Here is a 17,331-nt window from a genome sequence, read left to right as displayed (position 1 = left end):
GCCCAGGACAGAGCTGCAATAGTGGCGACCACTTAGGTGGCACTGACTCTGCCACTCGAAGTGCCTTCCGTCTGGTAACTCACTTAAAATACATGCTTCACACTTGGCTTATTTTATTTACTTGAAAGGCAGACAGAGAAGACAGACAAATATCTTCCATCTGCTAGTTCACTCCCCAAATACGCACAACAGCTGACACCGGGCCAGGTGGAAGCCAAGAGCCAGGAACCCAGTCCGGGTCTCCCGCATGAACGGCAGGGACCCGTCGCCTGCAGCCTCCCAGGATGTGTGTTAGCAGGAAGCGGAAGTGGAGAGCAGGGCCAGCACCCAGACCCAGGCACTTGATACAGGCTGCAGAATTGCTGAACCAGGGGCCGGTGCTGTGGCACAGTGGTGGGTTAGCACCCTGGCTAGAAGCACCGGCATCCCATATGGGCGCCGGTTCCAGACCCGGCTGCTCCACTTCCTGTGCAGCTCTCTGCTGTGGCCTGGGAAAGCAGTAGAGGATGGCCCAAGAACTTGGGCCGGCATGAGAGACCTGGAGGAAGCTCCTGGCTCGTGGCTTCAGATCGGCACAGCTCCGGCCGTTGCAGCCAATTGGGGAGTGAACCATCGAATGGAAGACCTCTCTCTCTCTCTCTCTCTCTCTCTCTCTCTCTCTGCCTCTCCTCTCTCTGTGTAACTCTTTCAAGTAAAATAAAATAAATCTTTAAAAAAATAATAATTGCTGAACCAAGGCCCGCCCCTGTTAACTCCTTTTGAATCTTCCCATCAAGCCCACATGTGGGTATGGCTATAAAGCCCATCTTACAGATGAGTAACTGAGGTGCAGAGGGGTTAGGAACGTTGCCTCGGATCCCGCAGCTCTGGGTGTCAGAGCCGGCTCTAGAACCTGCACTCAGGTTTCCGACTGTGGGAGAGGGGCTCGCCGTGGGGGTCTCCAGACGTCCTGTGCTGTGTATCTTCCTCCGCCACCTGCGTACACGGCCTCCTTGCCCCTGCCACAGGCCCTGAGACAGAGGCGGTGATTATTGTCCCCTGACGAAACAGCCAAGGCTCAGAGGGGTTAAGTGCCTCTCGCCTCGGCCAGGGCTGCCCAGCGTCAAGGACACTCATGCTTCTGCCGGCAGCTCAGGGCGCGTCTCTGCGCAGACCCGGCGCCCACTCACAGACAGCCTCAGAATTGAGTTTCTCCACCTTGGCACCCGAGGCTGGCTCAGCCCCGTGCACCGCAGGTGTTCAACGGCCTCTCGGTCTCTGCCCGCTCCTCCAAGGAGCACTCCCCAACGCCAGAGGTGACGACCAGAATCATGTCTAGACCTTGCCATCCGTCCCCCAGGGGCCACCAGCACCCCCAAGTGTAGGCAAGGAGGGGCCTCCTCTGATGCGGATGACCTCGGAACTAAGGCGCAAAGGGGGTGGCGACCCCCCAAGGTCACTCAGAGTCAAGGGCAGCACTCAGGTCCACTCCAGCCAAGAGGAAAGCCAGGTTTTCCTGCTGGAGCCATGGTCTCCAGGGCAACAGCCGAGTGCCAGCAATGTGACAGGAGCTGGCCCCAGCCCCCCATCCCGGCACAGACACAGGTCCCACTGGGCAGCCTGCCCTCGCCCAGGCCCTCTCTGTTCTTCAGCTGGGCTGAGCTGGGGCTTGCCTGTTGCCATGCAAATCATTCAGGCAGAGCAGATGTCACGGTCCAGGCTGCCCGTCCTTACCGTGGGACCCCAGACTCAGCGATAAGGAACCCTCCCCTTGGCTTCCCCATCTGAGACATGGGCAAGGTGGTCAAGAGCCCCTCAAAGACCCAGCCACGCCTGATGCTCGGCTTTGCTGACAAAAAGGGGTTGGGTGTTTCAGTCGAGGCTGTGCCCGCACCTCAAGGCAGCACCCTGTCCCGAGCCCGGTCTCCTCCACTTGCCTACGGCTCACCTGTACCATTCATGGCCGGGCGGCCAGTCCTCCAGTCGCTTGACCTTCTCACTGTTCTCTAAACCCCAATGCTTCCCGTCCCTGCTGCGTGTCGTCCCCTGTGAAATGTGCTTCTCCCAGCATCCTCCTGGGGAATTCTATTCATCCTTCAAGACTGAGGCCAGGGCGTTTGCTCCAAGGTGGGGGGTCTTCCTTATTCCTGTGGGCGGGGTTAGTGCTTCCTCCTCTGTGCTCCCCTGGTGCCCAGCAGCTGCTAGAATGGCACTGACTGCTGGTGTGTGTGTGCCTGTGTGTGCATGCATGCGTGAGGGCGTGTCATGCGTGCACATGTGTGCGTGCATGTATGTGCCTGTGCCTGCATGTGTCAGCATGCAGGCATATCTGTGTGTGCATGTGTGCATGTGTGTGTGTACCTGTGGGTGTATCATCCCCACAGACTCAAAGAGACTCTGAAGACGGAATCCAGCTCTCCCCATCCCCAATAGCCTCATGACCCACGCATAGCTGGCACACAGTGGGTGCTCAATAAGTGCTGAGTACAAACAAATGAATAGGGAAGTAGAAGACTGCTGAGGCCCTCGGTGGCTACAGCCTCTAGAATCCAGGCAAGGAGGCCCACCTCTTGCTGTCAGTCCCGTTCCGTTTGGAGGACTGGTCCCGCCCCCAGTGCCAGCAGGTGTCTGCCGCCCCAGCCACCCACACAGCCTGCGGACTCAGTGAGTACCTTGGACAGCAACCAGACACTTTTTTAAGAAACGCTTTTCTCCGTGAAGCTGCCACTACAGGGAGCTGTGTGTGCGCGGCTCAGTGTCTGCGTGTGCGTGGAGACCTGGGCTTGGAGCAGACGCCTCGCTTCTCCCATGCCTGAGCTGCACTCGCGCCCGTCTCAGGGCCGTCGCGTTTCCCTTCTGAATACGCAGCCTCCAACTGGAGCTCGGGCGCGGGCGCGGGGGCGGGGCGGGGGGCGGGCTGGGGGCACGTACTTCGGGATTCTCTCCTCACACCTCTGGAGGAATCCCTCCTTCTCTTCCTCTGAGCCACATGCCTGCAGATCACCTGCAGCCCCTCTCCCAGGAAGTCCTCTGGCTCAGTTCCTGGTCTGGGGAGAGACGGCCTGTGCTTTTGGAGATCCATCCATTCAACAGGTATTTTCTGAGAAGTTATCAAAACATCTGCACTGTGCTCAGCGCCTCTGGGCCTCAGTCTATGCCCCTGTACAGCGGGCGTACAGACGCATACCAGACCAGGTCCTCGGGAGGGGACAGGCCCTGGTTTTGTCCACCCTCAGTGCACCACCTCATCTCCAACTCCTCCAGGAAACAGGACCAGCAGTCCTAGCTCACCTGCACCTGCCAGTGTGACTGACCCGCCCTGGCTCTCTGCTTGCAAAAGGGGATTCTGGTCTCTACGCTCTGGCTCAGCTCTGAGCTCCTGGATTTCTGAGACTCTCTGATGATGCTGGGAGGTCAGGCTCCCCCAAGGAAGGTGCTGGAGCCTCAGAGAGGAGACAGGAGGGACCAGAGCTTCTCGGGTGGGTAGAGGGTGTGAAGGGAAGAGGATCTGCCCTAGCCAGGGTGTGAGAGACGAGTTAACAGCTCAATTGTTATTTCAATTACACGGATTATTTGAAAACAATGTTCTGAGTTTCATCACTGACAACCCCAGGAAACGGCTGCTATGGCAACCAGGGAACAGAACGGCCCTGATCAGCCAATCACAAGTTGCAACCACAGGCCCAGTTTGTGCAAACTCTCTCCTCCAGGAGGACCGCCTGTCCTCTGCTGGGGGCGGGGCTTGGCAGGAAGAGGGAAAGACCGGCATAAGCGGATGACGACTGTCTACAGGAAGAGAGCAAAAGGAGGGAACCGAGACCCAGGGAGAAGAGGGGATCAGAGCTCCGGCCTGGAACCCACTGCTCATCCCCACTTGCTCACGAGTAAGGACACACACGGGGCCCACACTGTGCTGTAGCGGGTGGAGCTGCAGCCTGCCACGCCGGCACCCCATGTGGGCTCTGGTTCAAGTCCTGGCTGCTCCACTTCCAATCCAGCTCCCTGCTGATGGCCTGTGACTGCAGGGGAAGATGACTCAAGTGCTTGGGCCCCTGCTACCCACGTGGGAGACCTGGACGAAGCTCCTGGGGCTGCTGGCTTCAGCCTGGCCCAGCCTTGGCTGTTGTGGCCAACAGATGGAAGGTGTGTGTGTGTGTGTGTGTGTGTGTGTGTGTGTGTTTCTCCCGCTCTCCCGCGCGCTCTCTCTCTCTGTAACTCTGATTTTCAAACAAATAAAGAAATCTTTGAAAATTAAAAAAAAAGAGCAAGGACGCGTCTGGCTCACTGTCCCCTCCTGTGCCCAGCACAAGCCTGGCCCACAGCAGCAGGTGGGGCCCAATTCCAGGGCAGGCTGTGGATGGGGAGGCGCCCCTGGGACACGCCCTCCGTTGCTGGCTCGCTAGCCGCTGGGAGGGAGTTTTCTGGGACCCCACCCCCAACTGAGGATGCACAGTCTGGACCTCATCTCTCACTACCGGGAGGCTCCCCAGGGCCCAGAGGGGGCACATGGGACCTGCAACGGCCCTGGGTCTCGTCCACTGCGCTCTGCAGAGGCGGCCTCTCTGCGCGGCTCCCTGGGCACCGGCGTCCCCGACTCAGGCGTCCCCACGTTCTCCAGGGAATGTTTCCTTTCAGAATACGCTGAGCTCCTCTCATTCAGAAAGAGGCCTGTGTGAGAGGCTGGCTGGACTCTGCTCAAATCCAGTCCTGAGCGCCCGTTTCCTTTCCGGCTTGAGCTTCCCCGCTGGCCACAGCTCTGTTTCTGAATTACTCATCAATTTTATTTAAGAAACTCAGACATAGGTGCCAGGCACTGCTCTAAGCACTTGACAAATATTAGCTCATTCCATCACCCTGGGAGGCAGCTACTGTGATGACCCACCCCCATCTTACAGATGGGGAAACTGAGGCTGTTGAGTAACTCAAGGTCAGACAGCTAGGGAGAGGCAGCAAAGGGACGCAAACCCAGGCCGGTGGCACCAAAATTCAAAGCTCGGCCACTCTCCCAGTTCCTCTAGGCAGAAGATGGCCTGGCTTGAGCCTTGCCTGATGGCCAAATGACTCATAAAATTCAGTGTTTATTGCCTCATCTTCCTCTATCAAGAGCCCCTCAAGAGCTGGCCCTGAAGCTCACGCGTCCTCTCTCTGTAACTTCTCAGCAGGGGAAGGGCTGGAGCGAGGGCAGAAGCCTCAGCCACTCTAGGTCCTTGTCACCCCTGCATTCCTACAGGGGACCAGCCCAGCCTCACCTCTACTCTCCACCCCACCCCCGCACTCTCCCCAGCCCAGCCTCACCCCTAGTCTCCACCCCGCCGCCCCCCCTCGCATTCTCCCCCAGCCCAGCCTCACCCCTAGACTCCACCCCACCCCCGCACTCTCCCCCAGCCCAGCCTCACCTCTACTCTCCACCCCGCCCCCCCCCCCCGCATTCTCCCCCAGGCTTGGAAGCCATGGACCAAACTTGGGGAACCTGCATGGGGAAGTTCAGCTCTGCCTACTGCCCCCCACCCCAGCCCACCTGAGATATGCAAAGGCCCAGCCTCCTGGGGTCTGTGCGTGCGGGCACTGGTCACCCCTCTGTGGATTTATTTTCTCTGAATAAATTCGGTCTGGCTGCGAGTTCCTACCTGCTCCCCTCTGTTCTGTGCCCCTTTTCCTTACAGGAAACGTTCAGCAGCAGCAGGCTTGTGCCACAGCCATGGACAGGTGCTGGCCCCACAGCCCAAACTCCGACCCAGGCGGGGTGGGTGGGTCTTCATGAGCAGGGTGCTGGGTGCCCACTGCCTCATTCAATCCAATAACAACCAACAGGGGAGGTCTTCCTCTCCCCACTTTACAGATGAGGAAACTGAGGCTTGCCCAAGGCCCCCAGCCAACATGTATCAGCTGAGAACTGGTGCCCAGGTGCGCCCGCCTCTGACCACCCTCATCCTGTGCCATGGTTCCTGTCCTCAAAGGAAGAGTCAGAGAGCAGCAGCAGCTCACGGGGGCTGAGGGGCGCCCGGCTGGAGTGGCTGCAGAGGTCTGCGGGTGGGGGGTGGACCTTAGAGCAGCAGCTCAGCCGGAGCAGGTGCCCGTCAGGGCCCAGCAGGTGACCGTGTCAGAGGATGAGATGGGGCCTCGAACGCCAAGCAGGTGGTTTGGAGCTGATGGGTGAGGCCGCGGGGAGCCATTGCTGGCGTAGGAGCCTCTCTCCCTCCCCCGAGGCAGCTTCCCTCTCGCGCAGCAGAGCAATTTCCCGAAGCATTTTCTCTAATTTGTGATTGTTTTTCTAACCCAGAAGCAGCAAGAATCTCCAGCTTCCCCCAGCTCACGAGCTGAGCGGAGCTGCGCTGCCAGGGCCTCGGTTTCCAGCCCCAGGCTGACCAGCCTGGGGGATGCGCAGGTCCCTCCGTCCCTAGAGCCTCCTATGGGAACCTTACGGCTCCAAATCCAGGGGCTTGTATTGCAGCCTGACCTGGCTGAGCTCATGCAGAGACCCAGGAGTGGCTTCAGAGCGGACACGTGGCCCTGCTGGCTGCTGATGCCCTGCTATGGAGGTGGCACCAGGGCTCCGGGAGGCAGGGGAATGAGGAGGCCTAAGGCCCATGACGGGGGGTGGGGAGGGCTCCAGGAGGGAACAACAGGGTGCAGAGAGGGCATTCGGGGTCAGTGGGGGACAGAGATTCCGCAAGAGACAGGGTCTCTGGCAGGGACCAGCGTTCCAGAAAGCAGCCGGGAGCAAGGTGGGGTGGCCAGGGGCTCAGAAGGGGTGCACCCGAGAGGATTCCAGCTGCACAAGGGGGTGAGGCCCTGGGGAGGGGGCTCTGGAGGCAGTGGTGAAGGGATGGGGCCAAGCGAGGAGCACGGAGGGGTCCTTCCTCCGAGGATTGGTCTGAGGACCCAACGCAGCTGCCGCCCCGGCCCTGCGCCCACTGCCCGGGCGCCCTCCTTCCGCCCCCTGGGCTCGTCTCTTGACCCTCCCAGCCCTTCACCTGAAGGCTCCCCCTCCCCCTGGTCTCCTGCTCCTCCCTTCTTCATGCCTTTCTTCAAGGTGGGCCCTGAGTCCTCCAGCAACCCCTCCATGGACATCCCAGGCTGCGTCCGCCTCCTCTAAGGCACCCCTAAGGTTTGGTCCCCGCTGCGGCCCAGCCGCATCCTCAGGTGGGCACTTGAGACCGCTGTGCCGGCCAGGAACGCCGTCCTCCAGCGGAACTGACCGCAATCCACGCGGCGGCGGGCACAGCCCATTTCCTCTGTGCTGGTCTGAGGACATCACACGGGACAGAGCCGCCTGCCCACCGGCACCTGCTCACAGCTCTGGGGACACAAGGTGGCCTCGAAGCCTCTCCCGCTGCCCTTCTCATCGCTCTTTACCGGCAGCTCCAAATGCTCTGCCGAGACTTTGCCAGAGCTCGCGCATAAGGCCCCCGAGAAACGTGGCCGGCGTGGATGGACAAGTCAGGGGGTTCGCGGATGAGTGCGAGTGGGCAGATGGGTAGCAGGAGGATGAAGAGAAGGGTGGTGGTGCAGGGGTGGGTGCGTGGGTGGAGGAGGGAGATGGTGGAGGGATGGACTCTGGCAGGTGGAAGCAGGCTTGCGTGGCAGGAAAATCATGGGCTAAACTTGGTGATTGGACAGTTGAATGAATGAATGTACAGATGAATGAATGGATGGGTGGGTGGGTGGACGGACAGACAGATGGACGGATGGACCGATGGGTGGGTGTGTGGGTAGACGGATGGACGGATGGGTGGCTTAGATGGAGTGGTGCATGGATGAATCGTTCCAGCCAGAATCTCAAATTCACCCCCCATCTCCCAGGCATGGTGTCCCCCAACTTGGTTAATGGGTCCCCATTCTCCCAGACAACCAGGCCTGGGGCCTTGTCACGCTCAGTTGTTTCTCTGTGTCTCAGATCTCCCACACCCAAGCAGCTCCAAGTCCTGCCGGTGCTATTTTCTTGGCGCCTTTTCCCTCTTTCAACGTCCCCCACCCCGCCCGGGACTTGGAGGATCTCGGCAGATCTCGGAGGCCCCGGCCCCTCCTGCCTTCCATCCCAAAGCACGGCCCACGCACGGTCCCGTCACAGCCGCGGCCTTCGGGAGCTCCAGGTGGCCTGCACGCCTCAGCCTCTCAATCTGGCTGGGCCCTCCTTTTCTGCTGCTCTCCCGCGCCCCCGCCAACCCTGCAAGCCCTCCGTGCTCTGGTCCCCATTCACCAAGCCCCTTCCCCTCTGCTCATGCGCTTCCCAACCAGGGAGCCCCCTGGATCTCCCCAGCTTCAGCTCGCAGCAAAACCACGCAGCTGCACCCCTGAAACCTTCCCCGTCATCCCAACTAGATACAGCGGAATGGGTCGCCTCAGGAAGCACCTACTATGTGCCCTCCGGTCCCAGAGGGCCTAGCAGGTGGGAGGAGTAGGAGATGAGAGACACGGTCTGCAAGGTCCGCGGGGATGCAGCTGCTTGTGCAGAACTGAGGGAGACGAGCAGGGCAGGAAGCGCAGGGTTAGCAGGTCAGCAGGTCCCACCTCCAGAGCACCTGCTGGGGCCACGCGCTGTCCCGAGTGCTTCCCGCTACCGGCTCATTCAACCCGTCCCCGGTCCTGTGAGGCAGGTCCAGCTGAGGGAGCTGAGGCAGGAGCTGGGTGACTGAGCCAAGGTCACCAAGCCCCTGAGTGGTGGGGCTGGGAGGAGGACCCCAGCGGTGCCGCTGCCAGGCCCGTGCTCTCGACAGCACCCAGTGGTGCAGTAGGAACGGCGCCACGGGCGGGTGTGGAGAGAGGAGGCCCCCTCCTCTGCTGCGCTGGGGTCTCCCTCTGGGGCCACCTGTTCCCTTCCCTTCAAGCCCAAGGCAGGGGCTCATTTGAATAAATGGAAATGAAAACAGACTCAATGGTGGCGGGGTGGGGGTGGGGGTGGCGGTGACCACCAGATCTTCTCTGGACCTGTAGGCCCTTGTGGGGGAGCCGAGCTTTGGGGCCTCCCCTGGGGCCTGGCTGCCTCTCCCAGGAACTCCACGCTGTCCCTGAATATACAATTCCAGCACCTGCTCCCTGTGGGCCCCACGGTGAAGCCACAGTCCTATGTGTGGTTGCCTGAATCTGTCCGGCTCGTCATCCGCCCATCATCCTGTCTGCCCACTGACCTGGATCCACCTGCTTCTGCCACCCGTCCGTCAGCCTGCCCGGGCCCCTCCACCTCGTGTCCCCGTCTGCCTGCTGTCTGTCACTCTGTCCATCAGGCACACGCAGAGTCCACCTCCCCACCCCTGAACCCCTACTGCACAAGCGCCACGGTGACAACAAAGAAGATGAGTCGGCCGCTGTCTTCGCAACTTCCTGCCATCCACTGCCTCCGCCTTCCTCAGAGACCCCCAGCTCCCTCCTCACCAGACCCCAGGGCTCCTACTTGAGCAATCTGCTCAGGCCCCCGGGCCTCTGCCAAAAGCGTCCAAGTGGTCCCCGAGGAAATCAGTGGACAAGTGCGTGGCGACGTGCGTACAAGGATGTCCATCGCGGAATTGTTTGTAGTAGCAAAGGATTGGAAGCGGCCCAAATGTCCAACCGTGGGGGCAGCCTAAGTGAATTATAGACCAGCCACACAATGGAGGATCATGCAGCTCTTAAAAAATGATGATGTAGATGTATATTTATCGAAATGGCAAGACATTCACAATATATTATAGAGTAAAAAAAAAAGCAGGTTACAGAGGCATACGTTTAAAGCAAGATGCCATTTTTATTTCTTAAAAATCTATATATGTCAAGAAGGATATGCACCGAAATGGTAGCCACGTGGTGGAGGGATTATGGCTAATTAAAAAGACTTTGGTATATAAAAAGATATGCATACCAATATATATATACACGCATATTGAGGTTTACACACAGCCACTGCGCGGATGCCTCCCACGAGCGGGGTGCTGGGCTCCACCTCGCTTCCCCGTCTCCAGCTCTACGAGGGAGGCTCTCTGAGACCCACTTTGTAGATGAGCAGACAGAGGCTCGCTCAGCTTGTAAGCGGCGGAACCAGGATTTCAGCTCATTTGGTAGCTTGTCATGTTCCTTATTTATCTGTAACTTGCCTATTTAAAAACATGCCACATATTTATGTGGGTGATCAGGAACGATGCGTGGTAACCACACAGCAAATCATGGGGCTTCCGAACCACAAAGAGCGACGAGCCCGCCGCCTCTGGGCCGCCGTCCTGCCTTCCTCCACGAGCACCCGGGTATCAGGCTGGCTGGGGCTGGGCCTTTGCCTGCTTTCAAGGCTTTCATGTGCCAGGTGGGGTTTCTCCACCCACCTGCTCTCAACCGCCTGGAAGGTGGGGCTTGCTGGGGGTGGGGCGTCCTGTGCACTGTACGGTGTTTAGCGGCATCCCTGGCCTCTGCCACCTCCCAAGCTGTGATAGTCACAAATGTCTCTAGACACGGTCAGATGTCCCCTGGGACAATGCTGAGCTAACGTGCTATGGCTGACACGAGGCAGGAATGGCCATGAGGTTCAACACGGATGGGGTCACAGGTGCCTGGGTGGGCCAGAGGAGGCATCCCAGGATGCATCTGTCCCTGGACTTGAGGGCCTCTCAAAGTTCTCATTTGGCCGGCGCCGCGGCTCACTAGGCTAATCCTCCGCCTTGCCGCGCCAGCACACCGGGTTCTAGTCCCAGTCGGGGCGCCGGATTCTGTCCCGGTTGCCCCTCTTCCAGGCCAGCTCTCTGCTGTGGCCCAAGAGTGCAGTGGAGGATGGCCCAAGTTCTTGGGCCCTGCACCCCATGGGAGACAGGATAAGCACCTGGCTCCTGCCATCGGATCAGCACGGTGCGCTGGTGCAGCACGCCGGCCGCGGCGGCCATTGGAGGGTGAACCAATGGCAAAGGAAGACCTTTCTCTCTGTCTCTCTCTCTCACTCTGCCTGTAAAAAAAAAAAAAAAGTTATTCTTCTGTCTTGTCCTGGATGGCCTCCACCTGACGCCTCACCCCTACCTCTCAGGGTGGGTCCAGACTTTTGCACAAATGACCATCAGGAATCTCCATGTGCAGGCCCCACTTGCACTCCTCTTTTTAAAAGTTTATTTTTGCTTATCTGAAATTTGAAAAGCAGTGTGACAGAGAGAGAGAGAGAGAGAGAGAGAGAGAGGAGAAGTCTTCCATTCACTGGTTCACTCCCTCAATGGCTACAAGAGCTGGGGCTGAGCCAGGCACCAGGAACTTCATCCAGGTCTCCCACGCAGATGAAAGCGCTGAGCCACCACCCACTCTCTCGCAGGCGCATCAGCGGGGAGCCGGATCGGAAGCCGAGCAGCGGGACACAACCACCATGGCACTATTACCCTTCACCTTGTCCCAGCTGACCTGAGCCCACCCAACCTCCTGAGGCAGAAACTGGGACTCCTCCCATCCCCGACATGCACGTGGTCACCCAGCCCTGTGTGCTGCACTCCTACAGCCCCACACATCCTTCCCCACTAGCCAGGCCTGGCCGCCATATCTGCCTTTGGCCAGGTCTTCCCTCGCACTCCATTCCAATGAAAGGCCTTCAGCGGCTTCCCGCTGCTCTGAGGATGAAGTCCAAGTTCATTCCTGTGGCTCTCAAGACCCACCAGACTAAATTCTGCAGGCCTGGATGCCCGTGATTCCCACTCCGGAACCCCACCTGCACACTCGGCACTCCAGCCAGCTGAACTTGGCATTCCTCGCCTCCCCGGGGCCTGCAGCCGGCTCCCACCGCCCCCTTCCGCTTCAGCCCTCAGACAACTGCTACTCAACTCACAGATCTCGGCTTCACCGGCACTTACACCTGCACCTGCACGCCTCCGCTGCACCCTCCCGCTGGCTCTGCTCATGTCTGTCTCTTTCCCCGGACTGCCAGGCTCCTGTCAGCTGGGCTTTGGTCCGCTTGCTCCCCGTTGCATGTCCACCACGTAGCGCAAGGCTCAGTACACTGTGGACACTATATATTTATATATATGTAAATACGTTCGCCACTGCACAATGAAAGGCCAGCCCCAGACAGACAGGGAGGCAGGCGGGCAGGTGCCGGGAACAGGCACTGTTTGGGCTGACTCTTGAATACTTTGGAGGGTCTTTGGGGAAGGGCGTTCGGGTTGGAAGGGCAGGTGTGGCTGCATGCCGGAGGCTCGGACCAGAGACACAGCGGGAGATACACGATGCAGACGGATTACAAGGACCTTGAATGTCATGGTACGGAGTCTGGACTTAATTCAGTGGGCGATGGGGAGCCGTGGAAGGGTTTTAATCAAGCAAGTGACATGATCCCACCTGCGTTACAGAAAGATCACTCCGGCTGCAGCAGGAAGTGCGGAGGGTGGGGTCACAGGCTGGGAGGTCGGAGAGGAGTCTGTCCTAACAGCTCAGGCACAGCCAGCTAGGGCTGAGCCAAAGTCAGGATCCCGGGATAGGTGGGAGGGGACAAAAGCAAGGGGCCAGGAGGAAATGGACCTGCGGAGACCTAGAACCTGGTCCTAGGCCCCGGCTGCGGGCAGGGGCTGGGACGTCCTATACTCCTCAAGGCAAAGGCAATCCCACAAGGTGAACCGAGGCCAGCGACAGATCCTGGTGGTCCTGGCTCAGTTCCCCAGGCAGCCAAGGTCAAGTGCAAAACTAGAGAGAGAGAGAGAGAGAGAGAGAGAGAGGGAGAGGGAGAGGCTGCTGACTTGTGGGAAGCAAGGCATGGAATCAGGGGGACTGACCACACGGATGCTGCTTCCTTTGTAGAGCGTGTGCCAGGTACTGCACGGAGCACCACGCACATGCGTGTGGATTTCATGTCCACAATTGGATCCGGTAGTCACGACCTTCTTCTCCATTTCACAGAGGAGTAAACTGAGGCTCAGAGGGGTGCAAAAACTTTCCCCAAGTCACACAGCTGGCAAGGCCCAGGCCAGGCCCAGGCGGGCCCCACTACAATGGCTCTCAGCACAGAGGTAGCAGCTGGGAGCAGGCGCACGGCTGGAGCTCACGGCCCCCAGCGCGATCCCAACACGACAGCAGGAAGACCCCGCTAATGGGCCTGAGGGCAATCCAGGGGGAGAGGAGCTCCTCCAGGCTCCTGCACCCCATGCGTTCCGACACAGACCCACATATCCGGAAAGCTGCATCCTCCCTTAGAGAACTGGGCTCAGGGGTTGGGCCGCCCTAGTGGCGATCAAAGAAAGCATCCTCCTCTGGGAACAAGCAACCCCACCGCGGGTCCACGTACGAAGGCTTTGTGCAAACTGAAGAAGGTGCCACTGTCTAGGGACGGATGCATCTGACTTGAGTGAAGCTTAAAACGGTTTCAGCCCTTACTCCCCTCAAGCACTGAGTGTTCTTGAACAGTCAACAGTCTACCCAACTGTACGTGACGGCCGTGCCTTCAGCCTCTCTGTCCTGCGTTCCTGTTTCTCGGCAGCCACTCAGCATCATCTCCAAAGGGAAGAACGCCCCCCCCCCCCCGGAACAAAACATTCCACAGCCTTAACTTGCTTCGTAAGTCCTTGCCTCCTACAGGAGAGAAAAGACAAAGTCTGATTCTCCCATTGCCCTGATGGAAAAGTTGAGGTCAGAACCTGTCCTGATGTTGAAAAAACAAGCAAAAAAAAACATACAGGCTCTCTAGAGGTCAGAATCGAGACTCAGAACAAGGTTCTGGGAGCAGAGGCCCTGCAGTCCAGAGCTCTTCCCACGGTGCCCAGAGGAGCCTGGGGGACAGGGTGTGCCCAGCCCTGTGGGCCACGTGACTTCCTCTCCCTGAGCCTAGCCCGAGGCCTGGGGTGGGGAGGCCTGGGGTGGGTTCCCCACCGTGTCCCCATCCCCCAGCTGGGCTCTGAAGCTTCAACCCTTAGGGTGTAGGGTGCCCCCCTCCCCCAGAACCACCTGACTCCATCCTTGGCTCCCTCCCCCCGCAACAGGCCACACAGCGGCTGCCGAGTTATATAAACAGGAATCTGTCTCTCTCTCTCCCTCAGAATACCTGAGGCTGCATTTCCGAATGGAGCTTCCTGATGGGGGGGGGGGGGGGAGGGCAGAGAGAGAAAGAGAAGACGTTTAATTGGCTCTCTCTTATCGCCCATGTGGTAAATGAACCTGGCCGCTCCAAACTTTGCTAACGGGAACAGACAGGCCCTCCCGTGGTCCTGCCCCTGGCTTCGGCCCAGCTTGCTCTGGCACCAAAGGTTCTGATCCCGCAAAAGGCTTGGCCGAAACCAGAACCCAGCACAGTGCCCGGGGAGTGGAAGTCCAGCCTCCAGGCACAGCGACGCCAAACACCAGCAGCGACACCCTGACCCCACGGCCAGCCTGGTACACACACTTCACAGAGCGCCCGTGACTTGTCCAGGGACACAGCTCATCTTTAGCTTCCTCTAAGCTTCAGTGGCTGTCACTGCTTCTTCCAAAGACCCCTGGTGGAACTGGCCTGGGGGCACTGGGGGTCTAACTGAAGGTGTCTCCCTCCCTCTGCCCACAGTGTGAAGACACAGAGGGTCTCCTTTCCCCTAAGAAGTACACAGCGCCTAAGAGGAGTTGCTGAGGCCTGGAAGTCCACACAGCTGGGGTCCCAGCCTGGCCCAGATAGTATTCGCCACTGGACCTCTGAGTGCCACACTTGAACCCGGGAAGGACAGCCCAGCTGGTCTCCAAGGTGCTCAAGGCCAGGAACAAGGGAGGGGTCCTTGTCTCCAGGAGCCAGTGATGGCCACTCGGGGAGGGCAGGTGCTCCTTGGCCAAGAGGGACCTGGCTGCCTCTTCAGGGCACCTGCTCCGGAGGCACCCACAGCCGGGGTGCCCGAGGGGCCTGCACCCCAGGAAGCAGTGTTGAAATGTCGACAGAGGTCTTCCCTTCAAAGAGTGGGAGAGGAACATTCCAGACCACGTGGAAAGGAGAGGACGAGGGATGGAGAAGGAGGTAGGCTGGGGGGGAGAGGGGACAAGTGTCCATCGCCAAGAGAAACTGAGGCAAGCAGTCAGAAGACGGGAGGGGAGCACATGGCCGTGGTGAAGGCCCGAGGATGTCTTATAGCATAGAGGCCAAACTCCAGAGAGGACTGCAGAACAGGGGAACTGCGGGGCCAGGGTGGGCGCCGGTGGACAGGCATGGGGGCACAAATGAGGGACACAGCAGGAGGGTGGGGAAGGAGCCTGCTGCGCACCGGCCACGAGATGCTGATGGAGGCAGTGGAAAAAAAGGCTGGACTCTAGAACCCCCAGGGGCTGGAGGGACGCACAGGGGGCTGGCCGCAGCCAACGCCCGCAGAGGAGCTGCTGCCCCTGCTGGGGGCGCCTCGGCCAAGCCCAGCGACTCCGGGAGCTCCGATCAGACCCACGAGGAAAGAGGAAACGGAGCCGTGGGCAGCCCCTGACGCCGCCGCGAGAGGGTTCCCCGAGCCTAAGCGCTGGAAGCCCTCGGCCGGCTTCGGCGGCGGCTCCTCTGCCCGCCACCAGGGGGTGCCCCTGCAGCTCGGGGAGACCCCGAGGGACTCCGGGTGAGCTCCTCGCGCGGCATCCCCGCCTGGCGGGGCAGTGGGCAGACAGTGCCAGGGAAGTCGGAGCGGGCGCTCAGGTCTCGAGGCCGGCGAGACGGTGCCCCGCACGCCCACCCAGCCTGCGCCTCCCCCGAGGATCAGGCCCAAGTCGCGCTCCCTCTAGACGTGAGGCTGTCGGGGCCCCGTCCTCGCGTGGCGGGGCCAATGTCCCCGAAGTCGGGTCCTAAGGAAGAGGGCAGCGCTGCCCCTCGCTTGCCTCTGGCCCGTCCGACGGCTGGAGGGCTGCGGGGTCGCGCGGGTAGGGTTCCTGTGGGCTGGCTCCCCTCCCCCGAGGTGGCCGCAGCCGTGCGTGTCGCCGCGGCTGAAGTCTGCCTCTGGGTGCCCCCGGACGCCGCAGGACCTCACGCACACACACACCCGCGCGCACACGCTCCGCCGTGCGGTACTTCCCGGCCCTGGACCCCGCCTCTGGGAGGGGCCCGGGAGCTGAGACCCGGGCGCCGGGGGGTGGGGGGTGGGGGGATCCGAACGCTTGGGTCCCAGCCTCCGCGTTCGGGCTGCGCGCCACCTCCCCAGCCCCATTTGGCGCGCGGTCTCGGCCTCTGGCGCCGCCACCCCTGGCCCGCGGGGGTCCCGGAGGCTGCGGGGTGGGCGGCGGACGGGGTGGGGAGGGGGTGGGGGGCTGCGGGCCGACAGCCGGCTCCGCTCCGTGCGGGGAAAGTTTGGACGTGGGAAACTCCCTCCCGCCCAACCCGCCGAGAGGAGGGGGCGCGCAGGGGCCGGCGCGGGCATCTGGGCTCCCCCTGCGGCGGGAGGCTCGCCCCGCGCGCCGCCCGCCGGGCCGCTCCCGCCGGCCAAGGGGCTCCCTCCCGGCCGGCAGCCTCCCCTGGGCGGCGATCCGGCCGCCCCTCCCGCGGCACCCCGCGCTCTTACCTCGGGGAGCGGCCCGGGGCTCCCCCCAGTCTTGCCGCCTCGGGACGCTGCGTGGGGCGGGAGCCCCGGCGCGGGCGGGCGAGTCCGGAGCCCGGCGGCCGCCCGGAGGAGCCTGAGGGGGAGCGAGAGCGAGAGGGGGAGCCGCGGCGGCGTGTGCGCGCGTGTGTGTATGGGCGAGAGAGCGAGGGAGCGAGGGAGTGTGCGTGTCTGACTAGGGGGGAAGTGTGCAAGGGACGGATCCCTTCCTTCCTCCCGCAGCCTCTGGTGGAGACTCGGAGAATGCAGCGCCGAGCCGCAGGCGGCCGCGGGGCCGGACCCCGCAGCCGGGGAGCCCGGGCCCCCACACCCGGACCGCGCCCCTCCCTCGCCGCCGGGGGAGGCCGGCCTCTGCATCGCGCGGGCGGCCGGGTCCCAGGAAGCCCCCCCTCGGGGGAGGGGGCAGTGCCCCTCCCCCTCCCAGCCCCAGATCCGCGCGGAGGGAGCGCCCCCAGGAGGGGGACAGCGTCCCTCCCGGCCAGCAGCTCCCTGGGAGGCCCGGGCTGGAGACCCAACCGTATTCCCCCACCTGATGGCTGCGTCTGAGGTCTCCCACGTGCCCCCACTGCTATGGTAGCCTGGCTTGGGAGCGAAGGGGCAGGCGCCTTCCGCAGCCGCTCTGGCTGACGGCCCAGCAAGGCCCCTTTACGGCTGCTTAGGGAGTCGGACAGAGCCCAGGGCCGAGTCCCCAGGCAGGTGGAGGTTGGGTTTCCGGGGAGAGAACCACGTGTACTTTTCCTCCTTTGCAGGGTCAGCCTAGACGTCTCCACAAAGTCAGGTGGCCCTGCGGGAACTTAGGGCCACCGCCTGGCCGTGCAGCCGGGTGAAATCCTCCCAGCGCCCGGGAGAACCGTGCAGGCCACGCTTGGCCCTCTTGGTTCTCTCCTGGCTTTTCTGCCTGGCCCAGTTTCTT

The 17,331-nt window shown here is 61.2% G+C and overlaps 1 protein-coding gene across 1 annotated transcript in view; it reads right to left on the bottom strand.

Moving 5' to 3' along the window:
* The window catches only part of CDH22 (cadherin 22), a 117,352-nt gene extending 100,584 nt beyond the window's left edge, over nt 1-16,768 (bottom strand). The window contains exon 1 of the mRNA XM_051844977.2: nt 16,383-16,768. The gene's annotated coding sequence lies outside the window, so the exon portion shown is untranslated. The remainder of the gene's footprint in view (nt 1-16,382) is intronic.
* Nucleotides 16,769-17,331: the final 563 nt, after the last annotated feature.

This window comes from Oryctolagus cuniculus, chromosome 11 (assembly GCF_964237555.1).
Source record: "Oryctolagus cuniculus chromosome 11, mOryCun1.1, whole genome shotgun sequence".
NCBI lineage: Eukaryota > Metazoa > Chordata > Mammalia > Lagomorpha > Leporidae > Oryctolagus > Oryctolagus cuniculus.
The sequence above is the reverse complement of the archived record's forward strand: the minus strand, read 5'-3'. Positions and strand labels throughout refer to the sequence as shown.